Source organism: Schistocerca cancellata, chromosome 4 (genome assembly GCF_023864275.1).
Source record: "Schistocerca cancellata isolate TAMUIC-IGC-003103 chromosome 4, iqSchCanc2.1, whole genome shotgun sequence".
NCBI classification, from domain to species: domain Eukaryota; kingdom Metazoa; phylum Arthropoda; class Insecta; order Orthoptera; family Acrididae; genus Schistocerca; species Schistocerca cancellata.
Window position 1 is genome coordinate 506,258,177 of NC_064629.1, and position 26,157 is coordinate 506,284,333.

A 26,157-nucleotide genomic window follows, 5' to 3' on the forward strand; every position below is an offset into this window, starting at 1 on the left:
TTGCTGACACCGAACTAAGATGACTGCCGGTTGGTCATCCTGCCGCCACTGGAGGATGAAGTCCAAGAAGGTGCTCAGAATGTGGCACTCCTACTGGCCCAGCACCACGCAGGACATTGAGAGGACAGCTCGCTCCTGTGAGACTGGCGCGTTAACCCAGTCATTAGCCCCGCAACCGTTCCACGCCTGGCTAACGCCGCAGCGTTACTCTTTCAGAAGTTTTGCAGATGTTGCACTTGTCTATGAGGAAATTTCATTCGGGAAATTTTTCTGTAATATCCAGATATATCTCAAATAAATGTCAGCCTGCTGGGAAGACGGCAATTATCCCTTAATATAAAACGTGTATTCTTTGATTACAGGATTAATGACTGACAACTAGAGTCAGTCACCTCATACAAATATGTGGGAGTATCAACGTGTAGATATATGAACTGTAAATACCAAGTAAGCACAGTTTTAGGAAAGGTAAATGGCAAGCTGCGATTCATTGATATGATACTGATAAACTGTAGTTTTCACACGAAAGAGATTCAAAATCGAACAATTAAACGGCCCATACTTTAATACTACTCCGATGTGTGGGACACATATCAAGTTGGACTGACAGGGGATATTGAACAATTACAAAGAAGGACGCTGCGAATGGTTACCGGTCTAGTTGATTGGTAACAGAGTGTAAGAGAAATGTAGGAAAAACGGAAATAGAAACAGTCAAATGTAGGAAATGATCGGTGTAAATATAAGAAACAAAACATATCCGAGAAACAAATTTACGTTCCTTTGAATTATGCCCGAAGTCATGTACAACAACTGAGACTGCACTTTCTACATAATCCACCAGACAAATATCCCCTTATGGTCTCGAAATTCTAAGTTTATGAGTTGAACATTGAACTTAAATTCTGAATCGGCACCTTATTTCGTGCACATGATTTCGATCGTCATCCAAAAGCCCTTCAAATGTTTCTCTATATTATTTCTTACTTTTGCACAAATCGTATTATAAAACATTAGACCGTTTTTATTGACAGTTTAAAATAATGTACTGATGTAACTTTTTATGAGCAAAATAGCTAAGCGTAAGAAATGGACATTATGACACTTCATTTACGGAGCTACCAGCCGCTGTTCGTGAAATATTTCAGTTTTCCGTCAAATCACTAATTAAATTGCTAATTATGCTTTTTTAATTACCCTGATTACTTTTAAGCATTTAATTTCCTTATTTATTTATTTGCGAAACGAACCGACACACTGATCGGTTCGATACCCCATTTTTGGCTACGGAAATTCCAACAAAAATCCGTTGTGTAATTTGTAAGGAGTCTTGTTTTCGCTCCACTGAAACATTTCACCAAAACCGTAACGGACAGACACTCAAAAAAAGACGCCGTTCATCTCGCAGAAATCTACTTAGGAAAGTTCATGAGCCGTCTTTCAAGTCGGAAACTTCGATATTCTCCAGCCTCCTTCGTGATCATGAAGATAAAGTTAGCTAACAGCAGCTGACACAGAGGCGTACAAGCAGCCATTCATCCAACTCTGCATCCGTGAAGGGGAAGGGATGAAACTTTAATACTGAAGCAGTTGTAGTTAATTCCATTCTCCAACCATCCTTCCCTCATCAGTTCTCCACTTATATCTCTTTTCCACATATTTTCCATCCAACTGTTGAACCGAAGCTAGTCATTAAGCCCTAGAAGACGACCTCCAGTAGAACTATACCGGCTACAGTATCAGCAGTCTCAGTAGCATTACAACATCAATTCCATAACCGTCGCAATCATTCATTGTTACATCACTTTCACCTGTTTCAATTAATAACTATATCAATGCATTTATTTCAGACTTCGTCACACATTGACTGAAATGGGTGGTGTTACAACGCAAAAACGAAGGCTATCATACTGATATTCCAGTATTTCTATGCTTCTCAGATACGTTGATTTAAAACTCACCATTATGAGAGTTTATTACTTATAACGCGCGATCCAAAAGGTTCCGTTCGAAGGCCTTACGCTTCCAGAATCGGTATGCCAATAAAGAGAAATCACTGTGAACACTGCATTAACATCCCACCGACATACCAGGTTGAAGATACTCGTTTGGTAGAACACCATGTCCTGCCGCGCAAAAACGTTCGTAACTGTCTGCTGCATATCCTTTTCCGACAGGAATCGTCAATATTTCGAGGCCATTTTTAAGGTCCCGAGGGCGCGACCATCACATGGGGAGGGATCAGGACTATATGGCATGGGCTCGAGTTACTCGCACTTGGTTTGGCGTAACTTTTGTGTTACTTCATCTGCGAAATGAAGACGTGCGTTCCAGCACGGAACATGGCGCATTATACCGCAACGGCGGTTTTCGACAGACATGCTGACCCATATACACTGAAGTGGCAGAAGTAACGGGATACCTCGTAATATCGTGTCGGACCTCCTTTTTCCCGGCGTAATGTAGCACTCGACGTGGCATGGACTCAACATGTCGTCGGAACTACCACGCTGCTTCTATAGCCGTCCGTAGCGGCGAAAATGTTACCGGTGCAGGGTTTTGCGCAGGAACTGATTTCTCGATTATGTCCCATAAATGTTCGACGGCATTGATTTCGGGCGATGTGGGTTGTAAGATTCTTCAGTCTAACTGGCCAGAACGTTCAAACCAGTTGCGAACATCTCAGGTCCAGTGGCATGGTGCATTATCGTCTATAAGAATTCCATCTTTGCTTGGGAATGTAAAGTCCATGAATGGCTGCAAATGGTCTTCAAATAGCTGAACATAACTAGAACCCAATCATTCATGTAAACATAGCACACACAATTATAGAGCCACCACCAGCTTGCACAGTACCTTGTTGACAACCTGGGTTCACGGATTCGTGGGGTCTGCGCCACACTCGAACCACACCATTAGCTCTTACCAACTTAAATCAGGACTCATCTGACGAGGCCACAAGTTTCCAGTAGTCTACTGTCCAACCGATGTGATCACGAGCCCAGGATAGGCGCTGCTGGCGATGTCGTGCTGTTAGCAAAGGAACTCCAACCGGTCGCCCGCTGCCATAGCCCATTAACGCCAAATTTCACCGCACAGTCTTAACTGATACGTTCGTAACACATCCCACATTGACTTATGTGGTTATTTCACGCAGTGTTGCTTGTCTGTTTGTAGTAACAACACTACGCAAACACCGCTACTCGTTAAATAAAGGCCGTCGGCCATTGCGTTGTCCATAACGGGGGGTAATGCCTGAAATTTGGTATTCTCGACAACTCTTGACACTGTGGATCTCGGAGTATTGAATTCCCTAACGATTCCCGAAATGGAATGTCTCATGCGTCTAGCTCCAACTACCATTCCGCATTCAAAGTCTGTTAATTCTCGTCGTGAGATCATAATCACTTGAGAAACCCTTTCACATGAATCACATAAGTAAAAATGACAGTTCCGCCAATTAACTACCGTTTTACGTTTTGTGTAGGCTATACTACCGCCATCAGTATATGTGCATATCGCTAGGCGTTTTCGCATTTACCACACGCACGTCGGAAAGACACGAATGTCACACTAAGTGCTTGTCCACATGTCGGTGCTTGTATACCCGTATAGGAGTCACGCAACGTTGCATATACGCTGTATTAACACTCTCGAACGGAAACTTTCCGATTGCACCCAGCAGAGTAAATGAAGAATGATGGGAGTACATGACGGTTATCGAGTGTGTCTAACGTTACTGGAACTTTTCAGGTGGACAACACAGCACAGCATGTCCAGCAAACGTGCACTTGACATCTATCGCCGTCTTTCGGACTTTGGAATTATCGTATCATTCGCATCAGGAACATGGAAGCATCATCCCGACAGGTCGCACAAAAGGTTAGCTGTAGCGTGATGACCACACTACGAATTGTGACGAGAAGGACTCAGGACAACAAAGTGGTCACATATTCTTCCAGAACGATTACACAATGAGAGGACTGTAGGATTATTCATCTGGCTCTGATTAACAGACAGATGACACGAGACGAAAATCCGTACAGAGGTTTCAAGCGGAGTGCCACCACAAATAGTCGGGAACAGATTACTAAAAACTGGCTTCAGATCGAGTCGCCACCTGTGGGTTACGGATGATACCATAACACCTACAATAGAGACTTCCATGGTGTAGAGCCAAAACTAACTGCTACATTTAGTGATATTCCTTAGTGTTCAGTGATGAGTGTAGTGTTTTTTTTTTTTTCTTGCAGTCAGATCTTGTCGGTGGATGACCAGGTGAAAGGTCACAAGAAGCAGAGATTCTAGGGATCTATACCTCTCAAACTCATGGAATTATGGTGCGAATGAGCTGTTGGATATGACAATAGAACAGATTTGGTAATTGTTGATGGGAGAGTGAATACTCGTCAGTATGTAGTAATAACGGTACACTCTGTTATCATACCTTTCATGACCAGGGTACCAAATGGCACATTCCAACAGGATAGTATAAGGGATAATTAAAATGGTTCCTTTCGAAGGCTTAAACTCTTGCGGACACGTGGCTGAAAATGACTTACAAGTTCGCGGCGCCCTCCATCGGTAATGCTGGAATTCAAATTGTGTTGACCCACCATTAGCCTCAATGATAGCTTCCACTCCCGCAAGCATACGGTCATCAGGTGTTGGAAGGTTTCATGGGCAATGGCAACCCACTCTTCACTGAGTTCAAAATGTTCAAATGTGTGTGAAATGTTATGGGACTCAACTGCTAAGGTCATGAGTCCCTAAGCTTACACACTACTTAACCTAAATTATCCTAAGGACAAACACACACACCCATGCCCGAGGGAGGACTCGAACCTCCGCCGGGATCTTCACGGAGTGCTGCACTGACGAGAAATATCGATCTCAGACGGTGAGGCTTGGCACGAAGTCGGCATTTCAAAACATCCCAAAGATGTTCTATAGGATTCAGGTCAGGATTCAGTGCAACCCACACAAGTTATTGTCGTGTAACCACTCCCCCACAGGCCGTGCATTATGAACAGGTGCTCGATCGTGTTGAAAAATGCAATCGCCATTCCCGAATTGCTCTTCAGCAGTGGGAAGTAAGAAACTGCTTAAAACATCAAATGGTTCATACTGCTCTCAGCACAATGGGACTTAACATCTGAGGTCATCAGTCCCCTAGAACTTCAAGTATATATATGATACATAACAACCCACCACCTTATGCAATTAGTGGGTCCTAGTTGATACAATTCAAGAGTTAGTACTACAGCTTACTCTATGTTAGTTTTCTTTTGCTCTCACTGTGGGCACTACTGTTATGTCTTTCTATGTTATTTTATTCTACTTGTGCTAATCTACTTCTACCTGCAGCGTTACAGACGTGCCAGCGTTGTATAAACCTGTGTTGTTGGCCCTGTTCACCGAGCTAATCCCGGTGAACGTGCCCCTGGCACCGGACTGGCCAGAGTTGTTGATCGCTGCAGCACTATACTAATGTTGTTATCCTAGCTTATCCTACACCTAGAACTTAGAACTACTTAAACCTAACTAACCTAAGGAAGTCACACACATCCATGCCCGAGGCAGGATTCGAATCTGCGACCGTAGCGGTCGCGCGGTTCCAGACAGGAGCGCCTAGAACCGCTCGGCCACTGCGGCAGGCTTAAAACATCAATGTAGGCCTATGTTGTGACAGTGCCACGCAAAACAACAAGGGGTGCAAGTCCCCTCCACGAAAAACACGACCGCACCGTAACACCACCGCCTCCTAATTTTAGTTTTGACACTACACACGTTGGCAGACGACGGTCACCGTGCATTCGTCATACCCACACCCTGCCATCGGATGGCCACATTGTGTACCGTGATTCGTCACTCCACACAACGTTTTTCCACTGTTCAATCGTCCAATGTTTATGCTCTTTACACCAAGCAAGGAGTCGTTTGGCATTTACCGGCATGAAGTGTGGCTTATGAGCAGCCGCTCGACCATGAAATCAAAGTTTGCTCACCTCCCGCCTAACTGTCATAGTACTTGTAGTGGATCCTGATGCAGTTTGGAATTCCTGTGTGATAGTCTGGATAGACGTCTGCCTATTACACCCTCTTTAACTGTCGGCGGTCTCTGTCAGCCAACAGACGAGGTCGACCTGTACGCTTTTGTGCTGTACGAGTCCTTCCACTTTTTCACTTCACTATCACATCGGAAACAGTTTGCCTAGGGTTGTTTAGGAGCGTGGAAATCTCGTGTACAGACGTATGACACAAGTGATACACATTCACCTGGCCACGTTCGAAGCCCGTGAGCTCCGCGGAGCGCCCCATTCTGCTCTCTCACGATGGGTATCACTGTAAGGTGAATTGCACAGGAATCATGCAGGCGGAGACGTAGATGAGGCAATTTGTGAACTTCCAAGTTTACTGATGATGTGGACAACTATGAATCTGTGACTAGCGCCTGGGAATCTTGTTTTACAGCTGGTAAGTGCCGATGTAGAACGACAGTTTAGTCTGTGCTGTTGGCTTAAGCGAAGTCCTTCCAAGTGTGCTCCATGGAGCACGATGTATTGCAGCTCGTGCGGTAGCCAGGCACATGTGGTAGGCTACCCGCCTGGCAACTTAGTTATGTCGTGTAGATCGTGATGCACAGTATGAATTTTGTTCTGTGCCACAATGTTAATCGTCACCAATACAATCTTTCGCAAGATGTGGTAGTAGACTACGTGACATACCACAGAGTGGTATAGTGGCCTAGCAGCGGAGTATTGCTCTGAAGTCATACATTGTAAACAATAACTAAGATATTCCAATGAAAAGTACACACGTTTGCATCGCTTAATATCGAGCATAAGCAGCAACCAAAAACAGTCCAGAGATTGTATATCTGCCTTGTAAGTCAAAGATAATTCTTTCAAAAACCTTATACACATAGATTCGAAAACGAGGGTGAAAGACCGTAAAAAGCGTCGTGAAAGAAAATTATTTTAATTTGCCTTCTGTACCATAAACAACCACAGTTTCCTAATTCCATTGTAAAAGAGACGAAATAATGTCAAGCACTGCGATGTTGTAATCATCTTGTGGGTTGGCGACAGCTTCACTTCTCCATTTATGTAAATGATAGGAGAGTTACGTCAAATGGGAGGAAGAGATGGTGCTTATCTTTTGTCACTCATACAACCAAAGACTTTAAATAAGTATGGACAATTAATGCAATGATGAACAGAGTTAGTCTATTTGAAAGACAGCAAGCTACAAAAAGTCTGTTTCTTTGAGTGTGTTTCATCGCTGAACGGAGACTTTAATGCCGCCTCACTCCTAGCTACTATGCTTGCCGAAACCAAACTGCTACTTCCGTCTTTATTTCAATCCATACTCATCCATACTAATAGCAAAAATATTCATTTAAGTAATCCAGCTGAAACGTAAGCACACTTGACACTCACCTGGTGTGTCTTCTATTTTGATGGATGCTCAAAACTCAGCGAACTCCTGCTTGAGACAGCGCTTACTCAGACATTTAGTAGTGTCATTTTTGGTCATTATGATAGACTAATCTAAGAGGTCGTGTTGAAAATTAATACCTCTGAATTTTTATGTGAAAATTCTTGTAGCTTTTTAAGTAGAACAAACGTTATTAACTTTTACATCTTTATTAATCATGTCTACATATCTGCAGCGCTCCGCCTCTCCAAGGCTCGGAATTGTAGCGTGTAACATGGCGGTGTGTAACGTAACTATATCGGTGGATGATGAACAGCGTGCTGCAATTGTGCTTCGAATTCGAAGAGTTCGTCCACATATAGACCACCCTCTCCTTCAGTATGACAACGCCAGAACATACACGAGCGAAGTGACATCTGCAACAATCCGACGCCTTGAGTTTACTGTCATCGAGAATTGTCTTTACAATCTCGACTTGAACCCATTCGATTTTCATTTGTTTCCAGAAATTAAAGAATACCTTCGAGGACTTCACTTTGATAGTGATGAAAAGGTGAAAGCAGAGGTGAGGTTGTCGCTCCATCAACAAAGTCAAACATTCTACAATGACGCTATCAACAAACTAGTCTCTCGTTGGGAGAAATGCGTTAGTTGCCAGTGTGACTGTGCTGTGAAATAAATATGTAGACAAGAAGATTAAACGTGTGGAATGTTGATAACCTTTGCTTTATTTAAAACGCTTTGAAAGTTTTGACATAAAACATTCGGAGGCATTGTTTTTCAGCACGCCCTCGAAGTGCGTGAAGGATAAATGATTCTCCAAAGTGTGAAAACCCTTAATCGTCTGGCTGCCGATTGCTTGGATGTGAACAATAGTTAAAGAACCGTGGAGTTAACAATATTCCCAGATATCAGCCCGGTTAAGCCTAACTTGTCCTGTCACCACTCCGTACCAATTTCTCAAGAATCTAATGTGGAGCTGAAAGTGCTCTCCGATTTCAGTGATGATAGTAGCAACCCGATCTCACTAACAGATTTATTAATAGAGCGTAGCTTCGTTATGGGAATCGTATATCTACATCTGCGCAAATATTCCCCAAGCCATTACCTACAGCGTATCGGAGAGCACTTTTTAGATATATATTTTCTTCACTTTCGATTACGATTAGAGCAAATGGACTATTGTATGGTTCTACACTGACATTGATCCCTCTTATGTTGATCTTAGAGTCATTCCGCGATATCTATGACACAGACGATAACGTGGTTCGATATTGGGTGTTCATGAAACTAAATCCGTCCTAACACGCCTTGGGAGGCCCAATGGTACCGACTACCGGCGTGTCATCCTCAGCCCACAGGCGTCACTGGATGCGGATATGAGGGGGCATGTGGTCTGCACACCGCTCTCCTGGCCGTAAGTCAATTTAGGAGATCGGAGCCGCTGCCTCTCAATCAAGTAGCTCCTCAGTTTGCCTCACAAGAGCTGAATGCACCCCACTTGCCAACAGCACTCGGCAGACCGGATGGTCACCCATCCAAGTACTATCCCATCCCGACAGAGCTTAACTTCGATGATCTGATGGGAACCGGTGTTACTACTGTGGCAAGGACGTTGGCTGTTGTGTGTTTATACTTATGCAATAATGCTTCCTGGAAAAAATCATCTTTCTTATAATGATTCCGATGGACAACTGGTTGGGTTGATTTGATTTGGGGGACGAGACCAAACAGAGAGGCCATCGGTGTCGTCGGACTAGGGAAATATGGGGAAGAAAGTGGGCTGTGCCCTTTCAAAGGAACCATCCTGGCATTTGCCTAAGCGATTTAGGTAAATCACGGAAAACCTGATTCAGGATGGCCGGAAGCAGGATTGAACCGTCGACTTGCCGAATACGAGTCCAGTGTGCTAGCCGCTGCGCCACCACGCTCGGTGACAGCTGGTATTTCCAGAAGGCTATCTTACTATCAGTCGGCTACAGTTGTAACGGCATGCTTATGATTTTTTTTCAGTCTCCTATCTTAAATTCAGCTGTTTACTATCCTAGCTTTCAACCTATTCTACTTTTAGTCTTGCTTTAGATTAATCGTACAGGAATTAGAAAAAATACTGATGAGATCAACGAAAGGGAATTCATGACTGCAAAATTCCCTGCAGATAGCTGCAACGTGTCCAACATGGTTCCAAAAGGAAAGGAAGGAAAGAATATTAGGGTTTAACGTCCCGTCGATATCGAGGTCATTAGAGACCGAGCACAATCTTGAATTATTGCAAGGATGCGGAAGGAAATCGGCCGTGCTCTTTCAAAGGAATCATCCCGCCATTTGCCCTGAGTGATTTAGAGAAATCACGAAGAACCTGAAACAGAATGACCAGACGCGAATTTGAACTGTTGTACCCGGAATGTGAATCCAGAGTGCTAATCACTGCGCCATCTTGCTCAGTACCAGAAGGAAAATAAATTTAAAATAAATCAAATAAATAAAAATATTGGACGTAGAAAGAGAGCTATTTTTTAGTAAGACATTTTAATATGGCAGTCATTTTACCAACTTGGAGTAGAATGCTTGCCATTCATTTTATGGAGAATTTATTTCTTATTGATGAACGCTTAGACAGCTCAAGTCACATATAAAGTTTAATATTTCAGGGGGAATACATGATTGGAAGTTCAATAAAAAACAATTGTAATGACATTCCCCTCAGAATACAACGACACTGGTTTACTATTTAAGAGACGTAGAACCTTCAATTCTACAGACACTCCGTGCCATAATTCCTATATGACATTTCGGTTCAGTATCAAAGGGGTTCGGCAGCTCGCTGGAGCTACGATTAACCTCGACTTCTAAGTTTCCTTTACTGTCGGTATCTCTTTTTGAATATCTACTGAAATGACGTTTTGAATGAGGGAAGGTGAGGTAAGGTGACCAGGGCAGGAAAAGTAGCTATTATCAAGATTTAAGTGGTCTTATAGTCGGCGCACTAGCGATGGGACACAGCATCTCCGACGTATCGATGAAGTGGGAATTTTCCCGTACGACCATTTCACGATTGTACCGTGAATATCAGGACTACGGAAAAAACATCAAATTTCCGACATCGATGCGGCCGGAAAAAGACCCTGCAAGAAAAAGACCAACGACGACTCAAGAGAATCGTTTAAAATGACAGAAGTGCAACACTTCCGCAAATTGCTGCATACTTCAATGCTGGGTCATCAACAAGTGTCAGCGGGCGAACAATTCAACAAACACCCTCGATATAGGCTTTTGGAGCCAAAGGCCTCGTCCTGTACCCTTGATGACTGCACGACACACAACCTTACCCCTCGCCTGGGCCCGTCAACACTGACGTTGGAACGTTGTTGACTGGAAACATGTTGCCTGGTCGTACGAGTCTCGTTTCAAAATATTTCGTGCGGGTGGACGTATACGGGTATGGAGAGAATCTCATGAATTCATGGATCGTGCGTGTCAGCAGGGGACTGTTCGAGCCGGTAGAGGCTCCGTAAAGGCGTGGGGCGGGTGCAGTTGCAATGATAAGGGACCCCTGATACGTCTAGATACGACTTTGACGTCAGGTAACACGTACGTAAGCATCCTGTCTGATCACCTGCATCCATTCATGGCCATTGCGCATTCTGACGGACTGGGACAACAGCAGCAGGGCAACGCGACACACCACAAGTCCAGAATTGCTACAGAGTGGCTCCAGGAACACTCTTCTGAGTTTAAACACTTCCGCTGACCACCAAACCGCCCAGACATGAACATTATCGAGTGTATCTAGGATGCCTTACAACGTGCTGTTCAGAAGAGATATGCACCTTCTCGTACTCTTACAGATTTATGGACAGCCCTGCAGGATTAATGGTGTCAATTCCCTCCAGCACTACTTCAGACATTAGTCGAGTCAATGCCACGTCGTGTTGCGGCACTTCTGCGCACTCGCGGGTGCGCTACACGGTATTAGCTGGTGTACCATTTTCTTTGGCTCTTCAGTGTGTATTATTTTTGTTATCTCACTTATGCCTATGGCCTTGCCGCAGTGGTAAAAAGTAAACAAATAAAAAAGTGGTAACACCGGTTCTGTCAGATCACGGAAGTGAAGCGCTATTCGACTTGGCATGCCCTTGGATGGGTGACCGTTCGCGGTAATAATAATAAAAAAAAAAGTGCAAATGTGTGTGAAATCTTATGGGAGTTAACTGCTAAGGTCATCAGACCCTAAGCTTACACACTACTTAACCTAAATTATCCTAAGGACAAACACACACACCCGTGGCCGAGGCAGGACTCGAACCTCCGCCGGGACCACGTCCGGGTCTGCCGAGCGCTCTTGGCAACCGAGATCCAGTCACCCCTTATGAGCCCAAGAGGAGCTGCTTCATTGAGAAGTAGCGGCTCCAGTCACTAAAGCTGACAACGGCCGGAAGAGAGGTCTGCTAGCAAATTAAAACTGTCTCTGTTCTATTTGGCGCAGTGCAAAAATCCTGCTGGAAAACGGTCTGCTGCAGTCACTAGGTGTTGCTGTAGATGCTAGAGCATCAAGATGCCTTGAAAATATGTCCAGGAATTAGAGCAACAAACATGGCATCCTCTTGCGATAGAAAATCCGATTGAGGTCATTAAGAATGATAGGATGCCCTTTTTTACAGCAGGGAAGCAATTTAATTTTACAAGCAACACACTGAAAATAAAAGTTACAGGAAAATAATGAAGATACGGTAGTTGATAAAGGGATTATGGGAAGCGTAATGAGTGTGTTCAATGAAGAACAAGAACAATAAATCCTTAGTTATATTTTGACATGGAAAACTGTTGTTATGAATTTACACTGAACGACCTACGGAGATTAGCATTTCAGCTGGCAGAGCGAAACAAAATACCGCATCATTTTTATACTTATAATCTATACTGGCAGTGCAATTCCGTGACGTGAAACATAGTAAGTTATGCGATATTTCGGCAACTTTCCACGTAATGTAGAACCAATAGGAACCAAAAACTCTCTCTACGTCAGAAGCAGAACTTGCGTGACACCATACTGTATTTGTCATGTTCAGATGAAGCTCATATTTCATGGATTCTGTGTCATAAATTACGCCCTCTAAATATATGCTGTTTCTAAGCACCAGCACATCGAATCCCTCGAGACCGCATCGTTATTGGTACTATCTGTTGTAATAAAATGACAGAAACGTCGTATTGGTAGTTAAAATATTTGTGTATTTTCTTGTTATAGATCAAGTTCTATGTAAGTACGCCGTTTTAAGGCAACGGTACATTGAATAATCATCAAAAACCTGTCGTTTTTGGTAGGATTTGTTATAATTAAATTTCAATAACTTATTGGTGGTTAAAGCTTTCAGAAGAGTGCAACAGAAAAAACATGGTCGTTCATAGCAGATCATCGGCGTAATGTAGCTGGTAAGGGCACCACGTTACGAAACAGTGGGTATCGGGTTCGTGTCCTGTTGTATTCAGTTTTTTTTTTCACCTTAGAGCTTTTTAATAGGTTCTGCGGCTTCCTTCATAAATTGATAGAAATAATTTCTGTAATATTCGAAGTTATGTAAATATAAGTATGCTCTCTCTCTCTCTCTCTCTCTCTCTCAGGAGTGAGTTTGTCCGATTTGGTGAAGTTTAATAAGCTGATATCCGTACTAACTGGACATGTGTATTTCGTTTTCATCTTGTCACGTGTTCATTGATGTCGAAGTTTTCGTTTATGTATAGTACTAACAGAACAACATGACTAGCATATGGACCAGCGAGAAAATGTGCGTTTTAATAGAGCTAACGTAAGCATTTTCCGCGCGTTCATTTGCGTAATCAAACTGCGTGGTTTGCGAGCCAAATAAAGCCGCCATTGCCGCTGGTGAGAGCTGAGAGCGCAAATCACTTTTATCAGTTCGTCCCTCGTGCCGACTGCGCTGTCTCTCGTGACGCTGGATTTCCCATCCTCGTCCACGCGAACGGTAGCTGCTTCGTCCCGTGTGACGACTGTTTAAGCGGCAAGCTTTCATCAACATTCATGCTATGGTGAAAATTCAATTTTTCTTAGAGTAGCCACTTTGACCCACATTCCCCTACCAAGAAGGTACAGTGACGAGATCGTACACCACACATTTCGCTCATTGCATTGACTTGCTTTGTCATTTGCTTCCCCCAGCAAGTCGATTATGTGACGGGTGTGAATCTGCCATGTTTTTAGAATAAAGCCTCTCGAGTAACACTAGATGTCTTACCACACATTTCGCTCATTGCATTGACTTGCTTTGTCATTTGCTTCCCCCAGCAAGTCGATTATGTGACGGGTGTGAATCTGCCATGTTTTTAGAATAAAGCCTCTCGAGTAACACTAGATGTCTTGCCCGAAGTCCGTTGACGAAATGGCGTCGTCAGTGTATTAACCCTTATCTCCATACGAAACTGTGAAGACATTTCGAATTTAATGCAGACACCAGTACTCTCCGTGCCGACTAAATTTCGTGATGATGTTTTTTTTTCCATCACCGATCTCGAATCGGCTACCTCTAAGGAAGAAAACCATCGTATTTCCATTAACATCTCTAAAAACATAATACGGCGCGTTTTACTTCCTTCCAAGTCCTCCCTTAAACTGATATGTTGTGGGCAGAAACTGTTGATCAACGCTATTGAATACATTGTACAAGAACGCTGTGCCTGATATCATTTTTAAGGTCACTACTTTTTCCTTGGATTCACCAATAAATGTAACTGGCCGGTATGCACTACCTACAACTGATTTCTCTAGCATTTTAAAAAGCGTTACTGAATCGATGAAGCCAATTTATCATAGTTTCAAGTACAGATATCAAAACGTCAATAGCTGGATATTACTCATACTCGCCGGCCGGTGTGGCCGTGAGGTTCTAGGCGGTTCAGTCTGGAGCCGCGTGACCGCTACGGTCGCAGGTTCGAATCCTGCGCCGGGCATGGATGTGAGTGATGTCGTTAGGTTAGTTAGGTTTAAGTAGTTCTCAGTTCTAGGGGACTGATGACCATAGATGTTAAGTCCCATAGTGTTCAGAGCCATTTTTTTTACTCATACTCGGCGGGGAAACTGTTGAACTGCGCAATAAGAATCGACGCCGCACCCACAAGCACTTGACACGAACAGGACAGCTGACCTCATCACTGCCATTTGCACATTGTATAATGAACACTGACTTTGCATTTCTTTAACGTCAAAGTCGTTTAGGATGAAAACAGAAAATATCTCGGAGAATGCGTGGATTTATCATAAAAACTCCTTAATACTTCCGGGACAAGTAATCAGTTCAAAACGATTACATTAAACTGTTCTTCATGCAGGATACGGCCACAGGTGAAACGGTGCTGTTCTAGAATCTGACGCAGTAGCACAGTAAGTAAGGCTGTTGGCATATTGTTTGTCTGCTTGTCTTCTTCTGGAATAAGTGCAAAGGAAGATGAAAATATTGATGAAATAGAGAAAGGAAATATGTGATCACTGACTTATCTGCAACTAGCCATAAAGTGTCCAAGATTGGACAAGAATGAAAATACATTAAAAATAAATGAAACAAATATCAGACAGTGACAACGTGAAGCACCACACATTTGCTTCCTCATATCAGAGGATGATGTGGAAGATGCGTGTCTGGAACGTACTGAGAACAATATTCATCCCATAAGACATTAAGGTTACGCACACGAGAAGACGGCGTTAATTATAAGGTGTCCAAAACGGGCGGCTGAGGTCAGCCACGCTGTTCGTGACGAATGCTTGTGGGCGACTCACAGACTTGTACTGTGCATTTCAGCAGTTCCGCTCCTAATGTGAGTAAGAACCGGCAGATGACGTTTGAATGTCTGTAACTTTGAGCCACGACGATCAATACATTTCCTAAACTGAAGAACGTTTACTTTTTAGTTTTTATTACACACTACTGGCCATTAAAATTGCTACATCACGAAGATGACGTGCTACAGACGCGAAATTTAACCGACAGGAAGAAGATGCTGTGATATGTAAATGATTAGCTTTTCAGAGCATTCACACAAGGTTGGCGCCAGTGGCGACACCTACAACGTGCTGACATGAGGAAAGTTTCCAACCGATTTCAAATACACAAAAAGCAGTTGACCGGCGTTGCCTGCTGAAACGTTGTTGTGATGCCTCGTATAAGGAGAAATGCGTACCATCACGTTTCCGACTTTGACAAAGATCGGGTTGTAGCCCATCGCGTTTGCGGTTTATGGTATCGCGACACTGTTAGCAGAATATGGAATCAGTGGGTTCAGGAGGGTCATACGGAACGCCGTGCTGGATCCCAACGGCCTCGTATCACTAGCAGTTGAGATGACAGGCATCTTATCCGCATGGCTGTAATGGTCCTGCAGCCACGTCTCGATCCCTGAGCCAACAGATGGGGACGTTTGCAAGACAACAACCATCTGCACGAACAGTTCGACGACGTTCGCAGCAGCATGGACTATCAGCTAGGAGACCATGGCTGCGGTTGCCCTTGACGCTGCATCACAGACAGGAGCGCCTGCGATGATGTACTCAACGACGAACCTGGGTGCACGAATGACAAAACGTCGTTTTTTCGGATGAATCCAGGTTCTGTTTACAGCATCATGATGGTCGCACCCGAGTTTGGCGACATCGCGGTGAACGCACATTGGAAGTGTGTATTCGTCATCGCCATACTGGCGTATCACCCGGCGTGATGGTATGGTTACACGTCTTGGTCACCTCTTGTTCGCATTGACGGCACTTTGAACAGTGGACGTTACATTTCAGATGTGCTACGACCCGTGGCTCTACCCTTCATTCGATCCCTGAAAAAACCCTACATTTCAGCAGGATAATGCACGACCGCGTGTTGCAGTTCCTGTACGGGCCTTTCTGGATACAGAAAATGTTCGACTACTGCCCTGGTCAGGACATTCTCCAGATCTCTCACCAACTGAAAACGTCTAGTCAATGGTGGCCTAGCAACTGGCTTGTCACAATTACGCCAGTCACTACTCTTGATGAACTGTGGTATCGTGTTGAAGCTGCATGGGCAGCTGTACCTGTACACGCCATCCAAGCTCTGTTTGACTCAATACCCAGGCATATCAAGGCTATTATTACAGCCAGAGGTGGCTGTTCTGGGTACAGATTTCTCAGGATCTATGCACCCAAACTGCGTGAAAATGTAATCACATGTCAGTTCTAGTATAATATATTTGTCCAATGAATACCCGTTTATCATCTGCATTTCTTATTGGTGTAGCAATTTTAATGGCCAGTAGTGTATAAAAAATATTTTACTCTACAGTTTATCTTTTTCAAGCTTTTATTTCTGTCATTTCTTAACTTACTCTAATTTGAGAAAATAACATTAGCAAATTACGATATCGCGTGTCAAATACAGTGTGCTTTTATAGTGTAATTTTGTCTACGGAAACAATAGATTTGGTGAATGGCACACAGTCGTTCTTCTCGAGTAGCACAAGGGTGCCTCTCGACTTTAACGTCTTCTTTTACAGGGAAAAATGGGCCAACAGTATATCCCTAAGACGATGTTGACAGGTTTCTAATTTATGCCAGGGAATTTAGATTTTCATTCCGACTTCCTTTCATAAATCATAATTTCTTCTGCCCTCAGATTCAAATTCGATTCTGTGAAGTAGAAAAAAAACTCTGTAACGTGTAAACATTTGCCAATGGCATACGAAAAGTATAATCGTGTTATAACAGGAAGTCAAAAACGAGACAGATGGAGGTAAAGTATGTAAACTGTTTATTTCACTCATGTTCAGAAAAAAACAACACCTTGAACGGCTAGAGACAGGACGTTCATATTCACAGGACATGTACATTAGTATGTTCCGCAGAAATGATTAGCATTTCAGTCACCTCGGTTCAGCATATGTCCTGTCGCCTTGTAGGCGTAGGGTCTGCCATATGAGCTGGTAACTTGGTCCTTGCATGATGGCATGAACGCGTATAAGGCGCGAATGGCGTCCTGTGTTATAGCCATCCATGCTGCATTCATCTGGATCCAAAGTTCATCTGTGGTGTTTGACATTGGGTCACAGCAATGCACCCGTCGTTTCACCATCTCCACCACATTTTCGATTGGAGACAAGCCTGGTGATCTGGCAGACCAGAGCAAAAGGCTGAAATCCTGTGACACGAGGAAGGCACGTGTTCGTGCTGCAACATGCGGTTGTGCATTGTTTTGCTGAAAAATGGCGGCTGTTGTGTTGTGCAGAAGGGATATGGCTACGGGTCGCATGGTGTCATTCGCGTAGGTCGCACTGGTCACAGTTGTGATTTGTGGTTGCACTCAATAGCATCCCACACCATAAGGCCTCGTGCGAATGCAGTCACTGTGATACCGCTCCTCCTGTCTGCGGCGAACCAAAATGCGGCCATCATTTTCAAACAAACAGAAGCTGGTTTCGTCCGAAAATACTACCTGATGCCAGCCCTGTCCCCCGTGATGTTGTTCAGTACTCCATTGCCGTCTAGCGTGTTTCTGCATATTCGTCAGAGGTAGGCGCAAAAGTGGACGACGCAAACGTATTCCATGCCGTAATAAACGGCGACGGAGTGTCACCCCCGATAGTGTACGATGTGCTCCACTGTTCCACTGTTGTCGCAGAGCCGAGAAGGGCGCATATCTGTCCTGCAATGCCATCCGGATGAAGTGTCGATCTTCTCGAGGGGTGGTCTGGGTGGTGCGACGTGAACCATCTCGTCGTGTTCCAAGGCCTTCGGTGAACCATTCTGCACATACCCGTTGCACTGCCGAATCACTCCGTCCCACACCAGCAGCAATTTGCCGGATGGATGCATCACATTCTCTCATGCCAATAATGCGCCCTATTTCAAAGTCACTGATTTGACGGTACGGTTCGCGCATACATCTGCAAGGCATACTGCACGTCTTCTCAAGTCACACTGATCCATTACCTACGGGTTATAGCGACAACGAGAGCCGCAGGTACATTTTACCAGTAGGTACTGTTGCGCCGCGATATCGATGTTGACCTTGAACCCGCTGGCCGACGTGGTTCAAATGCTAATCATTTCTGCAGAAGATAGTAAAGTACATGTCCTGTGAATATAAACATCCTATGTCTAGTCGTTCAACGTGTTCTGTTTTTTTGAACATGAATGTGTTACAGAACTTATCACCATCACTGTTAATATGTTTGTCCCACTGTGAGACCGAGCCGCCCGTGTGGCCGTGCAGTTCTAGGCGCTTCAGTCTGGAACCGCGTGACCGCTACGGTCGCAGGTTCGAATCCTGCCTCGGGCATGGATGTGTATGATGTCCTTAGGTTAGTTAGGTTTAAGTAGTTCTAAGTTCTAGGGGACTGATGACCATAGATGTTAAGTCCCATAGTGCTCAGAGCCATTTGAACCATTTTGAACTGTGAGACAAGACGGTCACTAACTTCATGCAAAAATGTTTGCGGTAGCCTACGGAACCGTAATTGTGCCGTGGCTTGCATGTCTCAGTCCGAAGCAAATTGACGGTCACTAATGTCTTTCTTCAGGGTCCCAAAAATATGGAAACCGCATGAGGAGAGTTCTGGATTGTAGAGAGGATGTTTAAGGGCCTCTATGCGAAACTTCTGCAGCGTTCTCGAAACAACCATGGTCACATGTGAGGGGGCCTGAGTACACTCATGGGGACAATCATCTTTCCGTAGACGACCACATTTTCCATGAAAGCACTGACCGTCTCGTCTGACAGTGGGACAAATGTATTTGCAATTATAGCGATTAGCTCTGAAATAATGAATAGTTTACTTACTTTTCTTCCATATGTCTCGTTTTCGTTTGAATGCCAATTATACATTTCCTAGCATACTCATTGCCTGGTGAAATTCATTGCTTTCGTACTGCTGTCTTACTGTTGATTTCAAAATCACACTTGACCATCCTCAGGCATAAATGGAGGTTAATTGGTTCCACTTAGCTACAGAAGGATATAGGAAGGTCAGTCTCATATTTTCAGCGAAAGTTGTGTACATGTATCTGTATCAAATGTGGAACAGAAATAACTATGTGCTCACAGCTCCACAATCTTTTTGGTATTCAGCACGTCAAATCATTTCTTAACTACCGTTAACCCCATGATAATTAAGCAGCACAATTAATTATGCTTATCAAAACAGGTAGCAAAAATACTGTTAGATAAAACTTCAATAATCTTGCAAAACTGCATACGCCTACTGGAAATAATGTTTCAGCAGTTACAGTGAAGTAGATTCCTGAAATTTTTGTCTCAATAACCTATCCTAATAAAAAGTATTTAAAAAATTGTATACCGTACTCTGATATTTTTTATGAAATATGTCGTTTATTCTACATGGACATCAGTATGTATCTCCACTAACTTGTACTCATTGAAGCAGTATTTAATCGACAGTTACGGCATAGATTTCACTGATTAAAAGTATTATTGGTGCATACTAGTTGTCAAGTACACAGGGCGATTCGTCTGACCCTAATGATCGCGTTTTATGCAACCCGCAACGCCCAACCATACGCGCCACGCTACACTGCTGGGAACATGCTTTTATTACGATTACATTAGGGTACATATTCTGTAGTGATAATACATTATTTGCTTCACTGTTACTTCCTTGTAAGCATTAATTTCGCTCTTTCTTACACTCGGTCACCAGGCACGACATATTAACATAGTTATATGGTGGACGGACATAAGTAAATGATTTCAAGGATTGACGTTTTGCGAACGGACTGTTCGTTTGCAACATTAGCTTACCTAACATTAGTGCCATACAGTAAACGAAGAGGGAAATACCGACCTTATGAAGACTTCACAAGTTTGTTAAGCTGCATTAGATAACTTCGCTAGGGGCTACTGAATCACCCTGTATACGAGATGTTTTGTAAGTACAAAAATCTGTCAAACTGCTGCTAAATAATTAATTTTTGTTACCTCATTATCCTAGAATTTCGAAAACTATCCTCTACGTCTATGATACGAACCATACACAAATAGTTTATGAAGACCTTTTTTCGTCAATTTTCTCATGTGAGATTATGCTTCTCTAAAACATGAATCAGGGAAGTAATAAAAGCAGACTAACTGTCTCTGTGTGAACATTGCAATTTAATGTGTGGCTTCAGTTTCCACATTCTTTACAATGAATACTTTTTTTAAATGTTACTGCACAGTTTTTTATCCAACTGATTCAACAAAACGCAGCGTGTGAGTAAAACTCGCTAACTGGAATGCACTAACTTAGAGCAGCTACAAATCTGTTGAAACGGTAAACATCAAGTTCCTACAGTGCAGAAACCCACCATACGGAACGCACCAAACTTCTAGATCCGGAAACTATTGAAGTTCTCGCATGATATAAACGAAATAATGAAACGTTGTGTGAGCTATAATAAGTATGAGGAGAGAACTGTAATGGATATTAAAACAGGTCTGGAGTAAATAATTTTCATTGCAGTTAATAGGGACAACTAAGCGAAGTGGCGCAATGGTTAGCAGCCTGGACTTGCATTCGGGAGGACGACGATTCAAACCCGCGTCCGGCCATCCTCATTTAGGTTTCTCCGTTAGTTCCCTAAATCGCTTCCGTCAAATGCCGGGATGGTGCCTTTGAAAGGGGACGGCCGATTTTCTTCTCCATCTTTCCCTAATCCGACAGGACCGATGACTTCGCTGTTTGGTCTCCTCCCCCAAATCAACCAACCATATTAATAGGGACACATTTAAATATTAAATTTGTTCATAGGCAAAAATTTCCATTCGTCTATCAAAAATGGTTCAAATGGCTCTGAGCATTATGGGACTCAACTTCTGAGGTCATTAGTCCCCTAGAACTTAGAACTAGTTAAACCTAACTAACCTAAGGACATCACACACATCCACGCCCGAGGCAGGATTCGAACCTGCGACCGTAACGGTCTCGCGGTTCCAGACTGCAGCGCCTAGAACCGCACGCCCACTTCGGCCGGCATTCGTCTATCACATCAACGTTTTCCTCTTGCTTTGCGGTTAATCTAGTACGAGATTGAGCTGACAATCCCCCAAAACGCTGATGTATGCGGCTTTCCTTACTGTTCAACGGTGTCAGAGACTGTACAGACAGAGACAATTATTCATCCCTCTACCTGTAACCGTATCTTTCATGTATAGAAAATGAATGAAATTTTTTATTGATTTAAAACTCTTAATGTTTTCACAAAAAGCCAATATCTGTGAACGCTCTTAGTATTCTTTTGTATGTTTCCGGTTTTCATCCTACACGACGCTGATGTCTCACACACACGCGAAGTCTGCGTTAATTATACGTTATCGAAATGGGGTTGATGAGGTCAGCCAGGCTGCTCGTGACAAATGCTTATGGGTGACTCAGTGGCTTGTACTGTGCAGTCCAGCATTTCCGCGGTCGAGTATGAGTAAGAACCAGCAACTGAAGTCTGAATATCTGTACCTTTGAACCATGACAAACAATCCAACTTCCTAGACTGACGAAGTGAATATGGCAAGTGCCATAACCTGAATTTCCAGAAACTTCGCTCAGTGGAAGAAGAGCCAAACTAAGAGAACACGTTCCTCGGCTTATCCGTAAATACTCGGCTGTTGCTAAGAAAACGGCTGCCAAAATTTTCAACGCAATTGGTGGCATAATACCTAGTTTCATGGTCTTTCTCTTTTGCTTTCCCTGTTCGAAAACCGGTTATTGTTTCAATTTATTTAATTTTATTCATGTATCTATCCATATCGGCAGAATGTTACTAAACTAACGTTTCTTATCAAGTTAGGGGATACAAGGGCGTTATATTATTTGCAAAATTACAAATGGGTTTCACAATAGGTGTCATACATTTATTACATAACATATATGCATATGGTATTTTCAGGGGGTACAAGCTTCTTAAATTCTCATAGTCTTGTACTTCATTGTTACATCAATTATTAGTTCTTATATTTTATTCTTATATTTATACTTCAGCAAGATTTGGTGCTTTCCCTTGGATGATACCGATAGTAGAAACATTCGAAAAATAGAAATTCCGAACACCACGAACATAACATTAAGGTAGGTTTGCTACAGCGACATTTCTTCGTATGAATCTCATTCAGAAAAGGATCGTCGTTAACACTGCTGAAGATTTCACGTGTCGGCAGTACTTTCGTGGCAAACCATGCATAAGAGATGACCATTCCAGAAATTGGCAATTTAGACGGATTATGAGTCAAGATATCACACAAGAATTTCACCGAAAACAATTTCAAATAATTTTTCCATTAATTTATTGTTTCTCTTTTCTTTTTTTAATTCATTCACTAAGCATAAAATTAGTAGACGAATACGGACAGCGTTATTTCAGTATACATGGGAAACATTCGTAGAGTAATCTTCGACTAACGAGTGTAGATAAATAAAAAACAAAAATAAAAGTAGTAAATGGGTTTTGAACACAAGGTGAAGCAGAGAGAAGCGGCGACGCTAGCCACTGCACCACCACTTCGGCTGAACTATGTACTTGTTAAAAGGCACATAAAGTACCTCGAAAACTTTGATCGTCGTTTTCTCAGAAACAGTCGAATAGGTTTATTTACGGACAAGTCGGGACACGTGTGCGCCTATTTCTATCCCTACCCCTCTTCGACTGAGCGAAGTTTCTGAGAGATCGGGTTATGCCACTTGCTGTGTTATCCTCGTGAGGAACGCTTACGTTCTTTTATTATATTAAAGACATTGTACTCTCAGCTTATCTGTTTCGAGCTTTTGTTTCTGTCATTTCTTAACTTCCTTTAGTTTGAGGGAAGACAATTAGGTAAGTATGGTATCGCAAGTCAAACGCAGTGAAACACACGAACATCATTGCTTTGTACAGGCTACTACATATTTTCAACGTTGTAAGAACTGCTGAGATTATAACATTTTCTGTTGTTCACATTGCAGACTAATAAATACTGAAGTCTGTATCATCCTAACAGCAGTTTAACTTTTGCTGGAACACATAAATAGCCTACGTCGAGGTCACTGAATAACAGTCAGTAGTTGCGCCACTGGCAGTGAACAAGAAGCATCAACTACAATCACCATATTTAAGGAATTTCTGTGCGAATTACTTAGCTAAGAGTGGTCTTCAGTCCTGAGACTGGTTTGATGCAGCTCTCCATGCTACTCTATCCTGTGCAAGCTTCTTCATCTCCCAGTACCTAATGCAACCTACATCCTTCTGAATCTGCTTAGTGTATTCATCTCTTGGTCTCCCCCTATGATTTTTACCCTCCACGCTGCCTTCCAATACTAAATTGGTGATCCCTTGATGCCTCAGAACATGTCCTACCAACCGATCCCTTCTTCTGGTCAAGTTGTGCCACAAACTTCTCTTCTCCCCAATCTTATTCAATACTTCCTCATTAGTTATGTGATCTACCCATCTAATCTTCAGCATTCTTCTGTAGCACCACATTTCAAATGCTTCTATTCTCTTCTTGTCCAAACTATTTACCGTCCATGTTTCACTTCCATACATGGCTACACTCCATACAAATACTTTCAGAAATGACTTCCTGATACTTAAATCTATACTCGATGTTAACAAATTTCTCTTCTTCAGAAACGCTTTCCTTGCTATTGCCAGTCTACATTTTATATCCTCTCTACTTCGTCCATCATCAGTTATTTTGCTCCCCAAATAGCAAAACTCCTTTACTACTTTAAGTGTCTCATTTCCTAATCTAATACCCTCAGCATCACCCGACTTAATTCGACTACATTCCATTATCCTCGTTTTGCTTTTGTTGATGTTCATCTTATATCCTCCCTTCAAGACACCATCCATTCCGTTCAACTGCTCTTCCAAGTCCTTTGCTGTCTCTGACAGAATTACAATGTCATCGGCGAACCTCAAAGTTTTTATTTCTTCTCCATGGATTTTAATACCTACTCCAAATTTTTCTTTTGTTTCCTTTACTGCTTGCTCAATATAGAGATTGAATAACATCGGGGAGAGGCTACAACCCTGTCTTACTCCCTTCCCAACCAATGCTTCCCTTTCATGTCCCTCAACTCTTATAACTGTCATCTGGTTTCTGTACAAGTTGTAAATAGCCTTTCGCTCCCTGTATTTTACCCCTGCCACCTTTAGAATTTGAAACAGAGTATTCCAGCCAACAGTGTCAAAAGCTTTCTCTAAGTCTACAAATGCTAGAAACGTAGGTTTGCCTTTCCTTAATCTTTCTTCTAAGACAAGTCGTAAGGTCAGTATTGCCTCACGTGTTCCAGTATTTCTACGGAATCCAAACTGATCTTCCCCGAGGTCGGCTTCTACTAGTTTTTCCATTCGTCTGTAAAGAATTCGTGTTAGTACTTTGCAGCTGTGGCTTATTAAACTGATTGTTCGGTAATTTTCACATCTGTCAACACCTGCTTTCTTTGGGATTGGAATTATTATATTCTTCTTGAAGTCTGAGGGTATTTCGCCTGTTTCATACATCTTGCTCACCAGGTGGTAGAGGTTTGTCAGGACTGGCTCTCCCAAGGCCGTCAGTAGTTCCAATGGAATGTTGTCTACTCCGGGGGCCTTGTTTCGACTCAGGTCTTTCAGTGCTCTGTCAAACTCTTCACGCAGTATCGTATCTCCCATTTCATCTTCATATACATCATCTTCCATTTCCATAATATTGTCCTCAAGAACATCGCCCTTGTATAGTCCCTCTATATACTCCTTCCACCTTTCTGTTTTCCCTTCTTTGCTTAGAACTGGGTTTCCATCTAAGCTCTTGATGTTCATACATGTGGTTCTCTTATCTCCAAAGGTCTCTTTAATTTTCCTGTAGGCAGTATCTATCTTACCCCTAGTGAGATAAGCCTCTACATCCTTACATTTGTCCTCTAGCCATCCCTGCTTAGCCATTTTGCACTTCCTGTCGATCTCATTTTTGAGACGTTTGTATTCCTTTTTGCCTGCTTCATTTACTGCATTTTTATATTTTCTCCTTTCATCAATTAAATTCAATATTTATTCTGTTACCCAAGGATTTCTACTAACCCTCTTCTTTTTACCTACTTGATCCTCTGCTGCCTTCACTACTTCATCCCTCAGAGCTACCCATTCTTCTTCTACTGTATTTCTTTCCCCCATTCCTTTCAATTGTTCCCTTATGCTCTCCCTGAAACTCTGTACAACCTCTGGTTCTTTCAGTTTATCCAGGTCCCATCTCCTTAAATTCCCACCTTTTTGCAGTTTCTTCAGTTTTAATCTACAGTTCATAACCAATAGATTGTGGTCCGAGTCCACATCTGCCCCTGGAAATGTCTTACAATTTAAAACCTGGTTCCTAAATCTCTGTCTTACCATTATATAATCTATCTGATACCTTTTAGTATCTCCAGGGTTCTTCCATGTATACAACCTTCTATCATGATTCTTAAACCAAGTGTTAGCTATGATTAAGTTGTGCTCTGTGCAAAATTCTATCAGGCGGCTTCCTCTTTCATTTCTTAGCCCCAATCCATATTCACCTACTACGTTTCCTTCTCTCCCTTTTCCTACACTCGAATTCCAGTCACCCATGACTATTAAATTTTCGTCTCCCTTCACTATCTTAATAATTTCTTTTATTTCATCATACATTTCTTCAATTTCTTCGTCATCTGCAGAGCTAGTTGGCATATAAACTTGTACTACTGTAGTAGGTGTGGGCT